We start from the raw sequence: 21,741 nt of genomic DNA, 5'->3' as shown, positions 1-21,741 counted from the left end.
GGGATTGTAGTTGGAGCTGGGTGGGATTGAAGTTGCTGCAGGCTTGATGGGCTGAATGGCCTCCTTCTACACTGTAGGGATTCTATGTTTCACAAAGACTTTTCTCTTTCTAATTAGATAATAAGAGGGTTATTAACACAATGTTCCAATTTGTTAAATTGACCTGAAAGGTAACTGTGGTAATTGCTTTCACTTTCATTGAGCCAAGATACTGAGGCGGATATCAGAATCAGTTCTCCCCTCACAGCAGAAACTGAAGTAAATTCTAAACAGTTAGCCTCAGAGAGAGATCAAATATAACAGAATTGTACACTATTACACGAGAGGAATGACGTTTTCAGGCTGTGTCCTCTACATCAGTAAAAATCAATCAGTCTTTGTGAGATTTCCCCCTGAATCTCCCTCGTAGCCATTGGGGAAGAGCTGCAGAATCCCAGGAAAATGGAGTTAATGGGGTTTAAACAATTGGGTTTTCACAGCTCCCTCATAAAGTGACAGCAAAGAACCTCCCTTGGGATAATACAGCCCTCACAATCAGTCCCACAACAGCTCGCTATCTAAACAATCAGACCATTAGAATGAGAGGGCAGGAAACCCGTCACAGGAAAGGCTGTTACTCCTCAATGTCATTTCACATTGATGAATAGAAATGTGTCTGCAGGCAGCTTACTGCCGGGCTGTTAGAAAATGTTTCTATTTTCAAGAAGAAATTAGGTATAGGGTTAGGTGATTAGAGATTAGGTGAGGAGAAATGCCTTCACCCAGAGGGTGGTGAATGTGTGGAATTTCACAGAAAGGAGCTGGGGCCAAACATTACGTGGTTTCAAGAAATTAGATCTAGCTCTTGGGGCTAAAGGGAGCAAAGGATATGGGGGGGTAGGGGGAATTCGGATATTGAATTTGATGATCAGCCATGATCAAAATGAATGATGGAGCAGGCTCGAAGGGCCAAATGGCCTCCTCCTGCTTCTAGTTTCTATGCAGGCAGTTTACTCCTGGGTTCAGTTAACAATGGTGAACTAAGGAATTACATTTTAAAAGTCTACCGTTCTGTAAATCTGAAATGGATAATTCTCTCACCCAGCACATGTTCCTTTGACATGAGGCAAACGTCAGTTGGCTTACAGGTAATGTAAGGTATCTCCGACTGGGGGCACTGTTGTTAATTTAATCTGCACCAAGCAGTTTATCAGATTGCTGTTAGCAACACTTTGCAGAATGGGTGAAAATGTGCAAATACAACATTTAAACAGCTGCTGAATGTAGATAGTGCTGACACAACTGAGCTTTCAATGAGTAAACACAGGCATAAACTCCCTGAGATACCATGTGTTGTGTTGAAAGGGCAACATTTCTTCTTGAATTAGTAACCCTGCACCGCCCGGCTGCCAGTTCACCATTTAAACTCTCATATCCTCAGCTGCACCATTTGGAATTGGCACCCTGCTACCCTAGAGCTGTGTTTCCCAACCAGCTGTGAAGACTCCCCAAGTGTGCGGCAAAAAAAGACCCAAAATAGTGAAAAAAATTCATGTAATTAAACTAAAACTAATCTTTGTCTCTCATTCTGTGGTTTAGCAATCCCAAGATCTGACGAATCTTGGGTGTCCTGAGAATGCACCAGCTGAGAGCGAGCTGTAGATGCTTGGTTTAGATTTATTTTATTGGTCAGACCCATGCTCACGACCAACGGGACAAGGAGTGGAAGTGAAAAGTCCTTTGCGCCTTCTCCAAAAGGCGCAAAATGTCTGGGAGGCGTGATAGCGACAAAGAGACGTGAAGATAAAACAAGCAAGGGGACAGGGTGACGTTAAAAATGAAGTTCCCAGTAAGACAAGAAAACAGAGAAAGTCAGAGGTGTGCCTCAATGTTGTTATGGCATTGAGGTGTGCCATTGGTTACTGCCCTGCAGTGTGGGCACCATTTACTCTTTGTTACTATAAGTTCTCAGTGGTCTGTAGCTTGCCTGTTTCCACTGAACCCCCCCGAGACCTTGTGTGCTCTATTTCTAACAGCAGTACAGATACCACATCAGCAAAGCAACAGCCTTATAACTTACTCATGAACAGTTGTTGGTGGGTTGAAGGACTTTCTGCATGACTAAACACGTAGCTTACCTATGGATAGAAACATGAGCCTGTTTTGCAAGAACCGCCAATTCTTTTCACTGCTAGCTCTGGTGGAATAGTTGTCTTCAGGTCAATCTCAAAGTATCTTCAAAGCATTTATTTTACAGAAATACTGGTGAGCTTGGGGTTGCTGCCACTTGGAGCATAGATACATGACTAACAACACTCAAAGACTGAGGAACAACCATTGTAGGCGACATGAGGAAAACCTGTATTATGCAGAGATTTGTTAAGATCTGGATTGCGCTGCTGGATGGTGGGGTGGAGGCAGATTCAATCCAGGCATTCAAAAGGGAATTGGATAATTATCCAAAGAGAAAATTGCAGGATAAAGGCGGTGTGGTGACTGCATGATTTCCGCAGCATGGTGCTGTCTGGTGGAACCGTGAGGAAGGAGAGCCCTGTACTCTCCAACGCCAGGTACTGTACTGATCTGAGATGGTGCCACCATGCCATCCCCTGGGTCCAGCAGCACGGGTGGTGTACAGCGCATCAGGAACAGCACAGCGCGACGGTAGAAAGTTGTTGCATTCACCAGCCAGTGGGAAGACCAACCCGCCGTCACCACTGGGAGAATTGCAACGGGGTTTTCCATTGGCAGGTATCTGCCTTTCTGGATCCTGCCAGATTTTCCATGCCCACTAAACCCACCATGGGCAGGATGGGAGAATTTCACCCTAAGATTCAGAATAACTTCAAATTGTAACAAAAGCCTGTCATCAGGGTTTATTCCTTTGTAGCAAGGAACGGACCAGCCCCAGCTATCTCGCAATGGCCAATGAATAAAGACTGGCTATTGGCCGTGGAGGTCAATGTTGGGAATTGAGGCCCTACCCCCCCCCCCGAGGATGCCTGAAAGGAATCTGATTTGACAGAGGGTTGAGGCATATTGCAAACCACCTGTACAGCCGCTCCAACAAACAAGATGCAAAATGCCAGTAAGGGGGCTGGGCATCCTACTGAGGACCCCTCAGGGAAATTGGGCTGCTTGCTGAGCAGACGTTTGTGTTGGGGGGGGGGGGGGGGTCAGAGTTGGGGAGGGCGTAGTCCCGCTCCTGTGATATTTTCCAGGGGGGAGATGTGTCACTGAGAGGAAGATAAACCCTGTTTTTAAGTGAGCTCTTTCCTGCTGGGGAGAAAGCGGGAAAGTGGAACTGATCCACTTCAGATCAGCCATGATCTTATTGAATGGTGGGGCAGGCTCGAAGGGCTAGATGGCCTACTCCTGCTCCTATTTCTTCTGTTCTTCTGTTCTGCTTTTCCTCCTTCCACAGAGCTCCCAGGAGCTGTACCGTTCAATGATCAGTCTGCTCTGAGCGGTGCACTAAGTGTTGGCGACTCCCTGAAAAAATGAAGCCTATTTCAGCCAGTCTTGTGCCTCCAGTTGACCCAAGGAGCTGCCAACTCCCCTATGATGGTTTAGGATCTAATGTCTTTGGAGAGGGTGCAGTGTGGATTTGCAAGAATGGAGCCACACTCATCCAGGCAAGTGGGGGTTATTCCATCACACTCCTGATTTGTGCCTTGTAGGTGCTAGACAGGCATTGGGGAGTCAGAAGTGAGTTACTCACTGCAGGATTCTCAGCCTCTGACCTGTTCTCATGGCCGCGGTATTTATTTGACTAATCCAATTCAGTTTCTGTCAGTGGTAACCACCAGAGTGTTGATAGTGCGGTATTCAGGGACAGTAATGCCATTGTATGTCGAGGGATAATGGTTAGATTCTTTTCCATTGGAGGTAATCATTACCTGGCGCCTGTGGGGCGAATGATATTTGTCATTCATCAACTCAAGCCTGGCTACTGTTTCAGGTCTTGCTGCATTTGGACATGGACTGCTTCAGTATCTGAGGAATGGTGCCGAACATTGTGTGGTCATCAGCGAACATCCCCATTTCTGACCTTCTGATGGAAGTTCCTTATACTGCCCTTAGTATATTAAAATTTTCAATCAAATCATCCCTTAACCTTCTAAATGTGAGGACTGCAACCCAGTTTGCATAATTTCATCTTCATAATTAGTTTTTGGAGTTCAGGTATAATTCTGGTAAATTGACACTGCACTCCCTCCAATTCTCACTGAGGTGTAGGGCCAGGAACCTCCCAGATTTTGAATATTCACAGCATTTCTTCTCATCACAGATTTTATTTCGATCAAAAATACGATAAGAATGCTGGGAGTAAGATAAAAGTCAACAGTATAATGTACCTAATGTTAAAAAAATTAAAATTAAGGTATACCCCACTAATCTTACAAATATACTCCTCTTTAACAGTTATTGTCCTGGGTATATGCAGCAACTGGTTGCAACGTGCGGTTTGCACTTTACTGAATTCAAACAGTAGTGAGGAAGTGAGTGAAAGATCTCCAGGGACATTATTTCTCTAATTTAACCTTGTTCCTTCATTGTCAGGAAGTGTTGGCTCACTGCTCAGTGCTTCCCCACTGAAATGTGGCTAAGAGCCGATGTGGAAACTCTCACATGTGCGTGGGTATGTGTGTGTGTGTGTGTGTATGCGTGTGTGCACATGTGTGCGCATGTGTGTGTGCAATTGTGTGTGTGTGTGCATGTATAGGTGTAATTATGTGTGTACACATGTATGTGTCTGCATGTGTGTGTAATTGTGTGTGTGTGTGTAATTGTGTGTGCACACACACGTGTGTATGTATGTGTGTAATTGTGTGAATGTGCATGTGTATGTGTGTGTAATTGTGAGTACATGTACATATGCATGTATAATTGTGTGCCCATTTGTATATAATTGCTTGCATATGTGTGCGCGCACACCTGCGTGCGTGTGTGTGTGTGTGTGTGTGAGAGAGAGATGTGAACATTGTGATCGTTGGCAGACGTTTTAGTTGTTAGATGATTAAACTGTCCCCATTCTGTCACCAACTGATGTTTCTTCCAGTTAAATATTTTGCGAAGACCAAAACCATTATCTTCAGTCTCTCCACAAATTTTACACTCTCGCTGCCAATTCCACTCATTCCCACAGTTATTGTCCCCTACTAATCCAGACTGTTTAGAAGCTTTAGCATCATGTAGGCCAGGCCAAGTAACAACAGCAGATTTTCTTCCCTAAAGGACATTAGTATGCCAGGTGGGTTTTTCCAACAATGGTTTCATGGTCATCAGTAGATTCTTAATTCCAGATATTTATTTTTGAATTCAAATTCCACCATCTGCTGCAGCAGGATTCGAACCTGGGTCCCCAGAACACTGGCTGAGTTTCTGGGTTAATTGTCTAGTGGTACTACCACTAGGCCGTCGCCTCCCTAGAGAGAATGCCAACTGTCATTGACACTGTAAATCTTCCCTGTGTCCTGTGACCTCCAGGTTTGATTACACCAGTGATCTGCAGGGCAGCAATTCATCCTCCGAGAGGCTTCAGTTTATCTGGAACTCTGCTGCCCGGGTTTAATTCCACACCAGGTTTTGTGTATCTATAACTCTGCGAAACTGGAAACTATTGCAATAATTTATCTGAAGCAAGAATGTAAATTATATTGAAATCTGTCGCTTGCATAACCACAATGTAAATGTTGCAACTTTATTCTAACCCCTGTCACTCTTGGTTTATCTTGACTACTGTATTCCCTTGTTGTCAGTAATCTTCAGTTTAAAGTCTATTTATTGGTGTCACAAGTAGGCTGACTTTAACACTGCAATGAAGTTACTGTGAAAATCCCCTAGTCGCCACACTCCAGCACCTGTTTGGGTTACACTGAGAGAGAGTTTAGCACGGCCAATGCACCTAACCAGCACATCTTTCGGACTGTGGAAGGAAACTGGAACACCCGAAGAAAACCCACGCAGATACGGAGAGAAGGCACAGATTCCGCACAGTGACCCAAGCGTGGGAATCAAACCCCAGTCCATGGCGCTGTGAGGCAGCAGTGCTAACCACTGTGCCACCGTGCAGCCCGTTCAGGGGTCCGAATGAGAAGGTTTGTTGAAGAAGAAGATTGGCCATGATGGTCTTGAATGGTGAGGCAGGCTTGAGGGGCTGAATGGTCTATTCTGTTCCCATCCCTCGTGCTGTACTGTCTCTCCCAGCTTCCTCTGCAGATGCAAATCCAATGTCAGAGGGATAGAGGCTGCTCTGGTGCCCTGGATTGAGTTTTAATTTCCTCTAGGCCATCAAGCGACCCTGGTTAGAAATGTACATTTACCAAAGTGCAGAGGTTGCAGCATCCGCTCTGAGTGTGATGGTTCCCACTTGCTGCAATAACTTGTCAACGAGCCATCTCACCTCATGACCACCAGGGCAAGCTATCGGGCAGTGTATGACTCCAAGGGCCTGGACTCCTGGAAGCACCACTAGGATAAAGGAGGAGTGCTGGAAACTGAGGAGAGTGAAATGTAGAAGGAGAATTATCCCAGCCCATTGCAGATACTTGACATCCGAGAGTGGCGATGCTCAGCATGTCATCTGCCAACATTCTCAGCATGGAATAGTGCAGGGACACGCCAGAGAAAATCCATTTTATAAAGGTTGGCATGGTGGCACAGTGGTTAGCACTGCTGCCTCACAGCACCAGGGACCTGGGTTCAATTCCCAGCTTGGATCACTGTCTGTGCAGAGTCTGCACGTTCTCCCCGTGTCTGTGTGGGTTTCCTCCAGGTGCTCCCATTTCCTCCCACAGTCCAAAGAAATGCGCTTTAGGTGGATTGGCCAAACTAAATTGCCCCTTAGCATCCCAAAATGAGCAGGTTAGATGGATTAGACAGGTAAATGTATGGGGTTACTGGGTTGGGCATGGGGAAGTGGACCTGGGTAAGATACTCTGTCAGAGGGTCAGTGCAGGCTCGATGGGCTGAATGGCCTCCTCTGCACTTCTATGATTCTAAAAAAGGCTGACGTACTCAATAACTTAATATTACACAAGTGAGAGCACATAGCAAGATAAAAGCAAAATGCTGCGGATGCTGGAATCTGAAACCAAAACAGCAAAATACTGGAAAATCTTAGCCAGTCTGACAGGGAGAGAATAGAGCCAACGTTTTGAGTCTGGGTGACCCATCGCCAGACTACATCAAAAGGTTTTTCTCTGACTAATTCTTGCCAGTAAGAACATGCCATGCTGTTTTTCCTACTCACATGAACTGAACCACCTTTCTTTTCATCTGTTACTTGTCCTGATGTGACTTAGGTTGTCGGCCTATTCAAACCCCTTCCCCTGAGCGAGTGCAGGAGCAATGGATGTGACGGAATGGGCAAAATGTGCTCTTAGGCTGACTAATGTAAAAAATTGTCCCTAAATTAGTCTCCCCTCAATGTTGTTTCCAATGTGGAGTGCCATAAGCGTAGACAAAGGTCATGGGTGGAAGAGGGGACTCACAATGGTGAAATGGCAGCGTGGGCTCGTTGGGCCGAAGGGCCTGTTTCCCGTGCTGTGTTGTTCTTTGTTCTTTGACAAGCACAGTTATAGATTCCAATCTGAGCAATGCCATGGGAGATCAGCTAATACTCAAATAAAATTTGATAAAACATGTAATCGGCTGAAATAAATCCACACATTTCCATTCCTAAAGTGTCAGATTAAATCAATAATAAAAGTGATTGTTTGTTCTTAGTTTAGAAATGTCAGTAATACAAGTTGAGAGAGGTCTGAATTTTCACAATGTGAACCTTGTGTCTATCTGTGTAACCGAAAATGTTTTGTTTGATACAGTGATGACAATTTAGTACTCCTGCTTGTTGAACATTGTCAAGTGCATAATGTATGACAGTGTAACGTGCTTCCTCTCTTTATTTATGTCACATTTAGCCTATTTTTTGACTTAAAACTTTAGTAACCCCAAGCTTGCATGCCTCTTGTTGAAAATAGGTGATTGTGTGTTAATCAGTATTGAAATGTTGGGGATACAGTCAGCAAGTTTAAAAAGGAATGCAGATGTTTATCTGCTTGGAGACCTATTTATATATTCATCAAAGACAGTGGTATAAATTAGTAATTAAGATTGTAATTGGGACATTAATTGAACTCCAAGTTTTCCTCTGTGTGTTAGTTTTAATGAAATTAGGAACACTTTGTTTCCAAATCAATTGACAAAGTTGCTAAAATTAACACAGAGGATATAACGTGCCAAGAAACATTTTTGTCCAATTGTAACCCTTCCCCATCATCTCTCCTGATACTGTCTGAATAACTGGCTCAAATATATCCATGTGCATCTTGAGTATGCTGGTATGCTGGTAGAGGGATTGAATTTTTGGAGCCGTGAGTTCATGTTCCAACTGGTCAAAACTGGTGCGGCCGCACTTGGAGTATTGCGTACAGTTCTGGTCGCCGCATTATAGGAAGGATGTGGAAGCATTGGGAAGGGCGCAGAGGAGGTTTACCAGGATGTTGCCTGGTATGGTGGGAAGGTCTTATGAGGAAAGGCTGAGGGACTTGAGGTTATTTTCATTAGAGGTGACCTAATTGAGGCATACAAAATGATCAGAGGGTGAGATAGGGTGGACAGTGAGAGCCTTTTTCCTCGGATGGTGATGGCTAACACGAGGGGACATAGCTTTAAATTGAGAGGTGGTGATTATAGAATGGATGTCAGAGGTAGGTTCTTTACTCAGAGGGTAGTAAGGGTGTGGAATGCCCTGCCTGCAGCAGTTGTGAACTCGCCAACTTTAAGGGCGTTCAAATGGTCAGTGGATAGGCATATGGATAACATTGGGATAGTTTAGGTTAGAGGGTCATTAGATTGGTTCCACTGGTCGGCACAACATTGAGGGCTGAAGGGCCTGTACTGCGCTGTAATGTTCTATGTTCTGTTTTGGTTATGTCAGCATCACAGACTGGCATCCATATTCCAGTAACATATCCTGCTTTAAATAAAACAAATCATATGAAATAATTTATCCATCAAAACAGTTTTGAATTTTGGAATAAACCTTTTTCCTGTTGCACTTTCACTATCTATAATTATTTCAGCGTGTCTTTTTCAGTTGATTTAAACTGTTTCATTATGTTCCACTGCCAATGCGTTCAAATCAGGACAGACTAAAATGTGAGAAAGGTTTGTTTCTTCATCATTTTAAAGAAACACCAACACAACGGAGGATCCTCACATCATTCTGACAGCCTGGGCTTTTACAACAAAGAGAAAGATCCTGTGACGTACAATCGAACAATTTGCCTGTGGTTTCTTAATTGTTTGATTCTTGCATTTTTGTTTAATTCCTTTTGAACCATCGTACAGAATTTGAAAGTTATACGGTCGTTAAAAAGAAAAAGTCACAAAACTGCAATGGGATCTGAAGACATCAGTAATATCCAATTTTTAAAATTCATTCACATGATGTGGGCAAGGTCAGCATTCATTGCACAACTCTAATTGCCCTTGAGAAGATGATGATGAACCACTTTCCTGAATACAGCCAGACAGCTGACTCAGCCATTTCACAGGGCAGTTAAAGTCAGCCACATTGCTGTGGGTCTGGAGTCACATAGGACCATAGAACCCATAAAGTGCAGAATCAGGCCATTTGGCCCATTGAATCTGCACCAACTCTCCAAAAGATCATCTAATTCAGCCCCTATCCCTATAACCTCACGTAATTATCCCACTAATACCCCTAACCTACACACCTTGGGACATAAAGGGAGAATGTAGCATGACCAATCCACTTAACCAGCACATCTTTCAGACTGGGAGGAAATCGCTGTGCCACCAAGCAGCCACACATTGACCAGACAGCAAGGACTGTAGATTTTCTTTCCTAAAGGAAATTAGTGTGCTTGTTCAATAATCTGGTAGTTTTGTGGTTACCATTACTGATAATAACTTTTAATTCCAGATTTATGAATTGATTTTCAATTGGCCAGCTGCTGTGGTGAGATTTTATCTCATGTCATTGGATTTTGTGTGGCCAGATCACTGGATGACTAACCCAGTAACCCAATGGGAGACTACTCTTTGCTCAGTATTGTGAGCGCATAGTTACACACCATTAAAAACAAATTATTAATCCAATCAATGAGGGGTTTGCTTTGGTTTGGATGTCATCAGGCTTTTCAATCCCTGAGGAAATGTAAGATTTGCATTTATATAGCATCTTTCATGACCTCAACATATTCCAAAACGTTCCACAGCCAACTCTGCTATAATGTGTGAAAAAGCAGGCATGGGATATCAAAAATGCACATCTTGTCGTTATACGTTAAGATAGGTTTAATGAGTAGAAAGGTTCTGTACTGTTTAATGTTTGATTGGTTCGGTTTTGTCTGCTTATAAAAGATCAAAATGAAACAAAATGGTGTTCAAGATTATGACAGGGTTAGGTGAGATGGACAAAGAAATGCAGTTCCCATTATCTGATGATACACATCCAGCAGACACAGATTTAAACTAAAGTAAAAGTTTATTTATTAGTGTCACAAATCAGCTTACGCTCACGCTGCAATGAAATTACTGTGAAAATCCCCTACTCACCACATTCCGGCACCTACTCAGGTACACTGAGGGAGAATTTAGCATGGCTAATGCACCTAACCAGCATATCCTTTGGACTGTGGGAGGAAACCAGAGCACCCAGAGGAAACCCATGCAGACACGGAGAGAATGTGCAAACTCCACACAGACAGTGACCCAAGCCAGGAATCAAACCCCAGATCCCTGCCACTGAGAGGCAGCAGTGCTAACTACTGTGCCACCATGGCACCCCAGATGTAGGGTTATGGATAAGAGATGCACGAAGACTGCTTTTACACAGCGAGTGCTACTGATGTGGAACTCGCAGACAACGAGGGGGGTTCAAGCTGAGAGGATGAAAGAATTCAGAAGGAAATTGGATGGACACTTGAATGAAATAAATGTATAGGGCTATGGGAATAGAGCGGGAGCAATGGAATGCTCTGGATTGCTGCTAGATGCAGGGAAGATGTTCCTGATAGTGGGGGTGTCCATAACCAAGGGTGACAGTCTGAGAATACAGGGTAGGCCATTTAGGACAGAGATGAGGAGACATTCCTTCACCCAGAGAGTGGTCAGCCTGTGGAATTCGTTACTGCAGAAAGAAGTTGAGGCCAAAACTTTATGGGTGGGATTTTACAGTCTCACTTGTCCAGAAACCATAAAAGGTGAACGGACCTTTCCATTGGCCAGCTCTCACCCACTACAGTCCTCATGATGGGTAGGGCAGTAAAATTCTGGCCTGTAAGAAGTAGTTAGATATCGCGAGGGAATCAAAGGACATGGAGGGAAGGTGGGGTCAGGCTATTGAGTTGGATGATTGGTCATGATCGTAATGAATTGTGAAGCAGGTTCAAAGGGCCACATGGCCTCCTCTTGCTCCAATTTTCTATGTTTCTATGTTTATAGAGCTGGAATGAACTTGAAGGGCTGAATGGCTTCAATGAGCCATAAATAACTTAATGACGGTATGACATAACTCTATGGGTATGCATCTATGCTATAATGGTTGAATATTGAGGTTTTACAGTGTTGTCCTGCTCCCTCCCTCTTTTCACTCATTATTCTATACAGAAGTTTCAAGATCTCAACTTAACTAATTCTTTGTGAGTTTATACGATATTGGGACAGATGCTTCTGGATGAACCTGTTTTGGTATCTTTTGTAAAATGCCCAGTGTGGTTGATATTATCTGTCCTGTCAAATGTAACATCGCAACACTTTCTGCTTCATTGCAAGTGAAGCCTTGCTTATGTCAGTCAGGGAGTTCACATTTCCTGACAGAAAAAGCTATCTGCTGCAAATTAAATTGTTTTATCCGCCCCATCACTTGTGTCTGCAGAAGTGAATTTTTTCATGCTTTGCAATGGTCAAGAAACCACATAACATTCCCGTCAGTTAGGCAAGATGTGAGAGTGTGAATATTATTCCCACCTACATTTGGTGACTGAAATAAAATATGACCACAGGATATAGAGATAAAGGCAAAATACTGCGGAGGCTGGAATCTGAAACAAAAACAGAAAATGCTGGAAAATTTCAGCTGTCTGACAGCATCAATGGTGAGATGGCACGGTGATTAGCACTGCTGCCTCACAGTGACAGGGTTCAATTCCAGCCTCGGGTCACTGTCTGTGTGGAGTCTGCACGTTCTCCTCGTGTCTGTGTGGGTTTCCTCCGGATACTCCAGTTTCCTCCCACAGTCCAAAGATGTGCGGGTTAGGTTGATTGGCCATGCTAAATTGACCCTAGTGTCAGGGGGATTAGTAGGGAAAATGTGTGCAGTTGTGGAAATAGGGCATGGATGGGATTGTGGTCGGTGCAGACTCGATGGGCTGAATGGCCTCCACTGTACTGGAGGGATTCTATGATTCTGAGAGCTAATCTTCTGAGCCTGGATGGGTCACCCTGACTCGAAATATTTATAGAAATCATAGAAATTATAGAAACACTACAGTAGAGAAAGAGGCCATTTGGCCCATCGAGTCTGCACTGACCACAATCCCACCCTGGCCCTACCCCCATATCCCTACATATTTTACCCACTAATCCCTCTGACCTACACATCTCAGGACACTAACAGGCAATTTTAGCATGGCCAATCAACCTAACCCACACACCTTTGGACTGTGGGAGGAAACCGGAGCACCCGGAGAAAACCCATGCAGACACGAGGAGAATGTGCAAACTCCACACAGACAGTGACCCAAACCAGGAATCGAACCCAGTTCCCTGGAGCTCTCGATTCTCTCTCCATAGTGTATAGTCCTCGGAAGCAGGTAGCAGATTAGACATAAATAAAAACACATAGAGAGATTGTACTAATTATTAAAAGAATTATAACTTTACAAAGTGGGCCCCAGTTAGTTCAGTTGGTTCGTGTGTGGTTTACACTGATGTCAACAACATGGGTTTGATTTCTCCTTCTGACTGAGGCACAGGGATCAGCCTCCTTGCTCTGCCCCGGAGACTGAAAGGCCGTGCCCAAGGCAGCTCCTCACTGGTAAAGCAATGATGTATCAGGATGCAGCAGCAGCGTACAATGAACCAAGGAACTGCCTTCAGCTAGAACATCCATGGAATGGAAAGGATCTTCACCAAACTTGACTATCCGTTACTTACCTGAGTATCACACTGTACAATGAAATAAAAGCATAGGCGAGATTTAAACTCAATCAAAACACACCCTCCCACACAGAATTAAGATCAGGCCCAGTATAGAATCATAGAATCCTTACAGTGCAGAAGGAGGCCATTTAGCCCATTGAACTTGCACCAACAACAGTCCCACCCAGGCCCTATCCTAGTAATCCCACATATTTACCCTGCTAGTCCCCCTGACACTAAGGGGCAATTTTAGCATGGCCAATCAACCTAACCCGCACACGTTTGGAGTGTGGGAGGAAACCCATGCCAACATGGGGAGAATGTGCAACTCCACAGAGTGACCCGAGGCCAGAATTGAACCCTGGTGTTGTAAGGCAGCAATGCTAACCACTGTGCCAATGTGGCACCAAGTATGTATTTCATTGCTGAATACCATTTATCAGTCATTGACATTGTCACAATCTTTAATGTGTGATTTATTCTACACATTTTTTTGTGAGAAAACGCTCTAGTTGCTAAAAGTGGTTCAGAATTTCCAATTGGAACCAAGCCCACAGCAGCAATACTTTCACAGGCCTGGCCTCTCGACTGAGCAAAGTTCACTGTCTGCATGGGTTGCCAGGGCAAAAGGATCATGATTGGAAACTATCACTGGAGTTGTTTCCAGCTGGAAGGGCAATAATTTGCTGCACTCCCTCAAGAGCAAGAATATCTTCCTCAGAAAAGGAGACCGAAACTGCCCACAATACTCTAGGTGTGGCCTCACCAAGGCCTTGTATAATTGCAACAACACATCCCTGCTCCTGTACTCAAAACCTCTCGCAATGAAGGCCAACATACCATTTGCCTTCTTTACTGCTTGCTGCACCTGCACGCTTACCTTCAGCGACTGGTGGACAAGGACACCCAGGTCCAGCTGTACACTCCCCTCTCCCAATTTACAGCCACTCAGGTACTAATCTTTTTGTTTTTGTTTCCAAAGTGAATAACCTCACACTTATCCAAATTATACTGCATCTGCCATCGATCTGCCCACTCATCCAGCCTGAACGATCTCTGCTTCCTCATCACAGTTCATTCTTGCACACAACTTGGTATCAGCTTCAAGTGTTGAGATGTTACGTTTTGTTCCCTCATCCAAATCATTACTATATATTGTGAGTATCTGGTGTTCCAGCATTGATTCCTGTGGCACTCACTAATTACTGCCTGCCAATTTGAAAAGCACCCATTAATTCCTACTCTTTGTATCCTCTCTACCAGCTAGTTTTCTATTCATCTCTATACACTTCCCCCAATCTCATGCGCTTTAATCTTGCACGATAATCTCTTGAACGAAACTTTGTCAAATGCTTTCCCAAAGTCCAAATATACAACATCGATTGGTTCCCCCTTGTCAACTCTACTAGTCACAACTTCAAAGAATTCCAACAGATTTGTCAAGCATGATTTCCCCTTCATAAATGAATGTTGACTTTCTGATCCTGACACTGCTTCCTAAATGCTCTGCTATAATGGATTCGAGAATTTTCCCCATTACCAATGTTAAGCTTACTGATCTATAATCCCCTCTTTATTCTCTACTTTCTTTTTTGAATGTTGGAGTGACATTAGCTACTCTCCAAACTGCAGGGACTGTTCCAGTGTCTATAGAACCCTGGAAGATGACCACCAATGCATCCACTATTTCTAGAGCCATTTTCTTAAGTACTCTGGGGTGTAGATTTTCAGCCCCTGGGGATTTCTCCGCCTTCAATCCCATCAACTTTCTCAGCACTATTTCTCTACTAATACTGATCTCTCTCAGTTCTTCCCTCTCACTAAATCTTGCATTCTCCAACATTTCTGGTATCTGATTTGTGTCCTCTTTTGTGAAGACAGAACTGAGGTATGTATTCAATTACTCGCCCATTTCTTTGTCCCCTATTATACGTTCCCCCGTTTCTGTCAATAGGGGACTTACATTTGTCTTCACCACTCTCTCTCTCTTCACATACCTATAGAAACTCTTAGTGTCAGTCTTTATGTTCCCTGCAAGCTTACTTCCCCTGGTCCTTCTTTGCTGAATTCTAAACTGTTCCCAATCCTTAGACCTATTATTTTTCTTGGCCAATCTGTATGCTTCTTCCTTAGATCGGATACTCTCCCTAATTTCCTTTGTAAGCCATGGATTGGCCCTCTTGTCCATTTTGCTTTTGTGCCAGACAGGAATAAATAGTTGCTGCAGTTCCCCCATGCATTCCTTGAATGTTTGCCATTGTCTATCCACTGTTAGCCCTGTCTCCCCAATCTATCAAGGCCAACTCACACCTCATATCCTCATGGTTTCCTTTATTAACATTCAGAACCCTAGTCTCCGAATCAACGACTTCACTCTCCATATTGATAAAAAATTCTATCATGTTATGTTCACTCATCCCCAAGGGGTCTCGTACATCTAGATTAGCAATGATTCCCTTCTCATTACACAGTACCCAGTCTAAGATGGCCTGCTCTCTAGTTGGTTCCTCCACATATTGGTCAAGAAAACCATCCTGTGTACATTCTAGCAATTCCTCATCATACCAGAATACTGATGGTCATTTGATATAGAGCAAAAAACCAAACTGTCTTTAAATAGTTTTGCCCACTGTTACCGAGCAAACCACAACCCTGGGGAAAGCTTGTACAGTACAACATCCTGCAGTAAGTCTCTAGTCAGTTAGATATCCGTTAGACAGAATATATATCTCACTTACCATTTGCACATTCACAGTACAAAGTCAAAATTTCTGATTTTCTTTTTCCTAATCATGCCTGTGTTGTAATTGTTAAGTTAATTTGCAATTAGAGACTGTTGCACGTATAAATTCAGCGTTACATTCTTTCTAAACACCTTACATCACATGTTGGTTTTGAAATGGAGAACCAGAAGACACATGTCCATGATAGTGTGGAACACGTGTTTTCAACAATTCAAGTCAGGTTTTTAATGTGAATTTTGCAATGATGTTCTGGGTAATGAGGCAATGATTTCAAAACAGGATGTTACAGCTGTGTCTTAATCTAACATGTGGAAATGGTACTAGTACCAGCTTTTAAAACTCAACCTGTTACCCATGTCGGAGTGGAGTCAGGCTGAGTGCTTCCATTCCTCCTTAAGAAACTCACAAAGCAAGTTACGTGTGCATGATTACTTGTGTTATTTCTGTCACAGGCATGTGGGTTCTGTGTCACCACAAATAGTAAATCACACAACTCGATACTGAATGACGAGGAGCCAGGTATAAGATTAATTGGATGATTATTTTTTTGAATACTTGTTTTCCCTGGAAGCAGGGAAGCATGGCCTTGGAAAGGGTCCAGAGGAGGTTCACAAGAATGAACCCTGGAATGAAGAACTTGAGGAATGGTTGAGGACTCTGAGTCTGTACTTGTTGGAGTTTAGAAGGATGAGGGGGGGATCTTATTGAAACTTACAGGACACTGCGAAGCCTGGATAGAGTGGACGTGGAGAGGATGTTTCCACTAGTAGGAAAAACTAGAACCAGAGGGGCACAACCTCAGGCTAAAGGGACAATCCTTTAAAACAGAGATGAGGAGGAATTTCTTCAGCCAGAGAGTGGTGAATCCGTGGAACTCTTTGTACAGGAGGCTGTGGAGGCTGGATCATTGAGTGTCTTTAAGACAGAGATAGATCAGTTATTGATTAATAAGGGGGTCAGGGGTTATGGAGAAAAGGCAGGAGAATGGCAACGCAGACTCAATGGGCCGAGTGGCCTAATTCTGCTCCTGTCTCTTATGGTCTTATAAACAATATCGGAATGACAGGTCACACTCCCTTTGTGCTGCATGTGTGTTTGTGTGTGTGTGACTCCATTACTCCATTGTGGAATTTGTGGCAGGGTGGGGGGGGGTGGTGGATTATAAACAGAAAATTTGGAAAATAATCTGTTAGACATGTAGTTTGGGGATGTAAACTGCCCCATTAAGAGAGCAGGTTGGGTGGTGAGTGGAAGAAACTTCACCCGGGTTAGAGTCTGAGAGAGTCAGTCTAAGATTGTGTAACTGTATAGATAGAGAATAAACTGTCCTGGCTGTGAACAAAATACAAAAGAATAATACTGCCGGAGAGAGTTCTGGAGTGAGCTCTGACAAAGTGTCACCCAGACTCGAAACTTTGGCTGTATTCTCTCTCCACAGATGCTGTCAGACCTGCTGAGATTTTGCAGCATTTTCTGTTCTGGCTATGTACTGGGCACAGTAAGAAGTCTCACAACACCAGGTTAAAGTCCAACAGGTTTACATGATAGTAAACCCACAAGCTTTCAGGGTTTGACCCTTTGTTATCTGACAGGTCATCGGCCTGCACTGATAACAATCCTAACCAGGCCCTATCCATATAACCCCACGCACTTACCCTGTTAATCTCCCTAGACACTGAGAGGCTGTTCAGCGTGACTGTTCAACATAACCTGCACACCTTTGGACTGTGGGAGGAAACTGGAGCACCCAGAGGAAACCCATGCAGACACGAGGAAAACACGCAGACTCCATACAAGCAGTCACCCAAGGCCAGAGTTGAATCCGGATCCCTGGCACTGTCAGGCAGCAGTGCTAACCACTGTGCCACTGTGTCCTATAACATAAATCATCACAAAGTGACACAGCACTGATGAAGGCCACTCAGCCCATTACACCTATACTAGCTCCTTAATGGAGATATCCAATTAATACCATGTCCCTGCATTTGCTTCCATCGCTCTGTTAGCAGGGGTATTAAACTAAGAGACATTCTGATATGTGAACTGCCATCCTATTGGAGTGGTTGGCACACACTTTACACATTAGACAGTCTTCTTTAAACCACAGTGTTTATTAACATCCTTAAAGTGGAATATGTCTACAGCTTTTGCATTTAATTATTAATGGATTTTAACTGATTTTACCCTCCTAATTTCAAACCTTCCTTACCAATGGCTGAAATAGAGAAAGGAAAATAACCAGGAGAGGTCAGAGAGGGGATTAAGGGTCATGGGGAGAGGGCGGGAAAGTGGAACTGAGCCACAACAGATCAGCCATGATCTCATTGAATGGCAGGGCAGGCTCGAAGGGCTAGATGGCCTACTCCTGCTCCTATTTCTTATGTTCTTATGTTCTTAAGGATTGACATGAATGTCTTTTGCTGATGCCACTGTTCTTAAAGAATAAAGAACAAAGAAAATTACAGCACAGGAACAGGCTGTTTGGCTCTTCCAAGCCTGCACCGACCATACTGCCCATCTGAACTAAAAACCCCCCTACCCTTCCAGGGACCATATCCCTCTATTCCCATCCTATTTATGTATTTGTCAAGATGCCCCTTAACAGCCCCTTATCTCATCTGCTTTCACCACCTCCCCCAGCAGTGAGTTCCAGGCACCCATCACCCTCTGTGTAGAAAACTTGCCTCGTACATCTCCTTTAAAATTTGCCCCTCGCACCTTAGACCTGTGCCCCCTAGTAATTGACTTTTCCACCCTGGGAAAAAGCTTCTGACTATCCACTCTGTCCATGCCTCTCATAATCTTGTAGACTTCTATCAGGTCGCCCCTCAACCTCCGTCTTTTCAGTGAGAACAAACCAAGTTTCTCCAACCTCTTCTCATAACTAATGCCCTCCACACCAGCAATATCCTGTACCCTCTCCAAAGCCTCCATATCCTCTGGTACTGTGGTGACCAGAATTGAATATTATATTCCTTAATTAAGGTTCTATAAAGCTGCAACATGACTTGCCAGTTTTTAAACTCAATGCCCCGGCAGATGAAGCAAGCATGCTGTATGTCTTCTTAACTACCTTCTCCGCCTGCCTTGACCTGTACACCCAGATCCCTCTGCCTGTCAATACTCTTAAGGGTTCTGCCATTTACTATATATTGCTCATCTGCATTAGACCTTGCAAAATGCATTATCTCACATTTGTCTAGATTAAACTCCATCTACTATTTCTCCACCCAAATCTCCAACCGATCTATATCCTGCTGTATCCTCTGATGGTCCTCATCACTATCTGCAATTCCACTAACCTTTGTGTCATCCCCAAACTTACTAATCAAACTAGTTACATTTTTATCCAAATCATTTATATACATTACAAACAGCAAAGGTCCTAGCACTTATCCCTGAGGAATGCCACATGTCACAGCCTTCCATTCAGAAACGCACCCTTCCACTGCTATCATCTGCCTTCTTTGACTGAGCCAGTTTTGTATCCATCTTGCCAGCTCACCTCTGATCCCATGTGACTTCACCTTCTGTACCAGTCTGCCATGACGGACCTTATCAAAGGCCTTACTGAAGTCCATATAGACAACATCCACCACCCTACCCTCATCGATCATCTTCGTCACTTTTTTGAAAGACTTGTTCATATTAGTGAGACATGACCTCCCCTTCGTAAAACCATGTTGCCTCTCACTGATATGTCCACTTATATTCAAGAGGGGGTAAATCTTGTCTCGAAGAATCCTCTCCAATAATTTCCCTACCGCTGATGTAAAGCTCACCGCCTTGTAATTACCTGGACTATCTTTGCTACCCTTCTTAAACAAAAGAATAACATTGGCTATTCCCCAATGCTCTGGGACATCTCTGTAGCCAGTGAGGATACAAAGATTTCTCTCAATTTCCTCCCTTGCCTCTCTCAGGATTATGGGCAAATCCCAGCAGGCCCTGGGGGCTTGTCTATATTGATGTTTTTCAGGAACCCTAATACCTCCTCCTTTTTGATTTCAAATGACCCAAACTATCTCCACACCCTTTCCCAGACTCATTATCCATCAAGTCCTTCTCTTTGGTGAATACTGATGCAAAGTACCCATTTAATACCTCACCCATTTCCTCTGGCTCCATGCATAGATTCCCTCCCTTGTCCTTGAGTGAGCCAACACTCTCCGTGGCTACCCTCTTGCTCTTTATATATGTATAAAAAGCCTTGGGATTTTCCTTACTCCTGCTGGCCAATGACTTTTTGTGACCCCTTTTAGCCCTCCTGACTCCTTGCTTAAGTTTCTTTCTAATTTCCTTGTATTCCACACTTGTTTCATGTGTTCCCAGCCTCCTAGCCTTGACAAATGTCTTCTTTTTCTCTTTGACTAGGCTCAAATATCTCTCAACGTCCAAAGTTCCTGAAACTTGTCACACCTTCCTTCATCCTTACAGGAATGTGCCAGTCCTGAATCCCTATCAGCTTACACTTGAAAGCCACTCACATGCCAGATGTTGATCTGCCCCCAATCTACATTCTTCAGTTCCTGCCTAATATTGTTGCAATTTCCCCAATTTAGCACCTTCACTTGAGGACTACACTTATCTTTATCAATATCTTAAAGCTGACTGAATTTTGGTCACTGTTCTCGAAGTGCTCCCCTATAAAATATTAACTATTTGGTCATTTCCCAATACCAGGTCCAGTATGGCCCCTTCCGTAGTTGGACTATCTACATAATGTTTCAAGAAGCCCTTCTGAATTCTGCTTATAAACTCTGCCTTATCCACATCCCTAGCAGTAAGTGAGTCCCAGTCAATATAGGGGAAATTAAAATCACCCATCACAACAACCCTGTTACTTTTGCACCTTGCCAAAGTCTGCCTACATACCTGTTCCTCTACCTCCTGCTCGTTGTTGGGTGGCCTAAAGTAAACCTTCCTATTCCTGAGCCCCACACATATTGCCTCGTTGTATAAAACCCTCCAAGGTGTCCTACCACAGTACAGCTGTGATATTCTCTTTAATCAGCAGTGCAATTCAACCCACCCCTTTTACAATCCCCTCTATCTCACCTGAAACATCTGTATCCTTGAATGTTAAGCTGCCAATCTGTCCTCCCCTTAACCAAGTCTCTGTTATGGCAACAATATTATAGTTCCAAGTACTAAACGAAGCTCTTAAGTTCATCTGCCTTAATTATTCCACCTCTCACACTGAAACAAATGCACTTGAGTCCACCAGACCCTCTTTGATCAGCAACCCCACCCTGCCTGCTCTTCCTCTGAGTCCTCCTGGCCCTACTCTCCGGTTCCCCTTCAGTTAATTCACCTTTGCTTTTGTTCCTGCCTCCCTGCCAAACTAATTTAAATCCACCCATGTGACACTAACAAATTTCCCAGCCAGAATATCTTAGCCTCCAGAATATTTGAATATTGACTCCGGTATGACGGAGCCCTAGAGTTAGGAGATTTAAAGTGATTATGTGTGCAGTTGGTGCGTGTAAAAGTTGGCTAAGAGCCCAACAGGCAGCAGGGAAACAAATATATTGTAGATGCTTTATGTTGTAAAGAGCTTCGTAAAGTGTGGTTGCTAATGGTGTAAGGAATCTCTTAGCACTGACCTTTCGATAGCATTGTTCACTATTAGGAAAGTCTTAATTTAGTAGAAATAAAGTTATTTTGTAATCGCTACTGAACTGAAATCAAAAACACACGACTAGCCCCAAATAACTCCTTTCCCATCTATATGCAGCATAATCTCTAGCCCACTGCCTTTAATTTCACCTCAGGGACACACACACACACACACACACACACACAAATAATCTCCCTGATTTCCTCTTGCAATCTGAATTAA

Source organism: Carcharhinus amblyrhynchos, chromosome 19, assembly GCF_965287045.1.
Source record: "Carcharhinus amblyrhynchos chromosome 19, sCarAmb.v2.hapA, whole genome shotgun sequence".
NCBI lineage: Eukaryota > Metazoa > Chordata > Chondrichthyes > Carcharhiniformes > Carcharhinidae > Carcharhinus > Carcharhinus amblyrhynchos.
The sequence above is the reverse complement of the archived record's forward strand: the minus strand, read 5'-3'. Positions refer to the sequence as shown.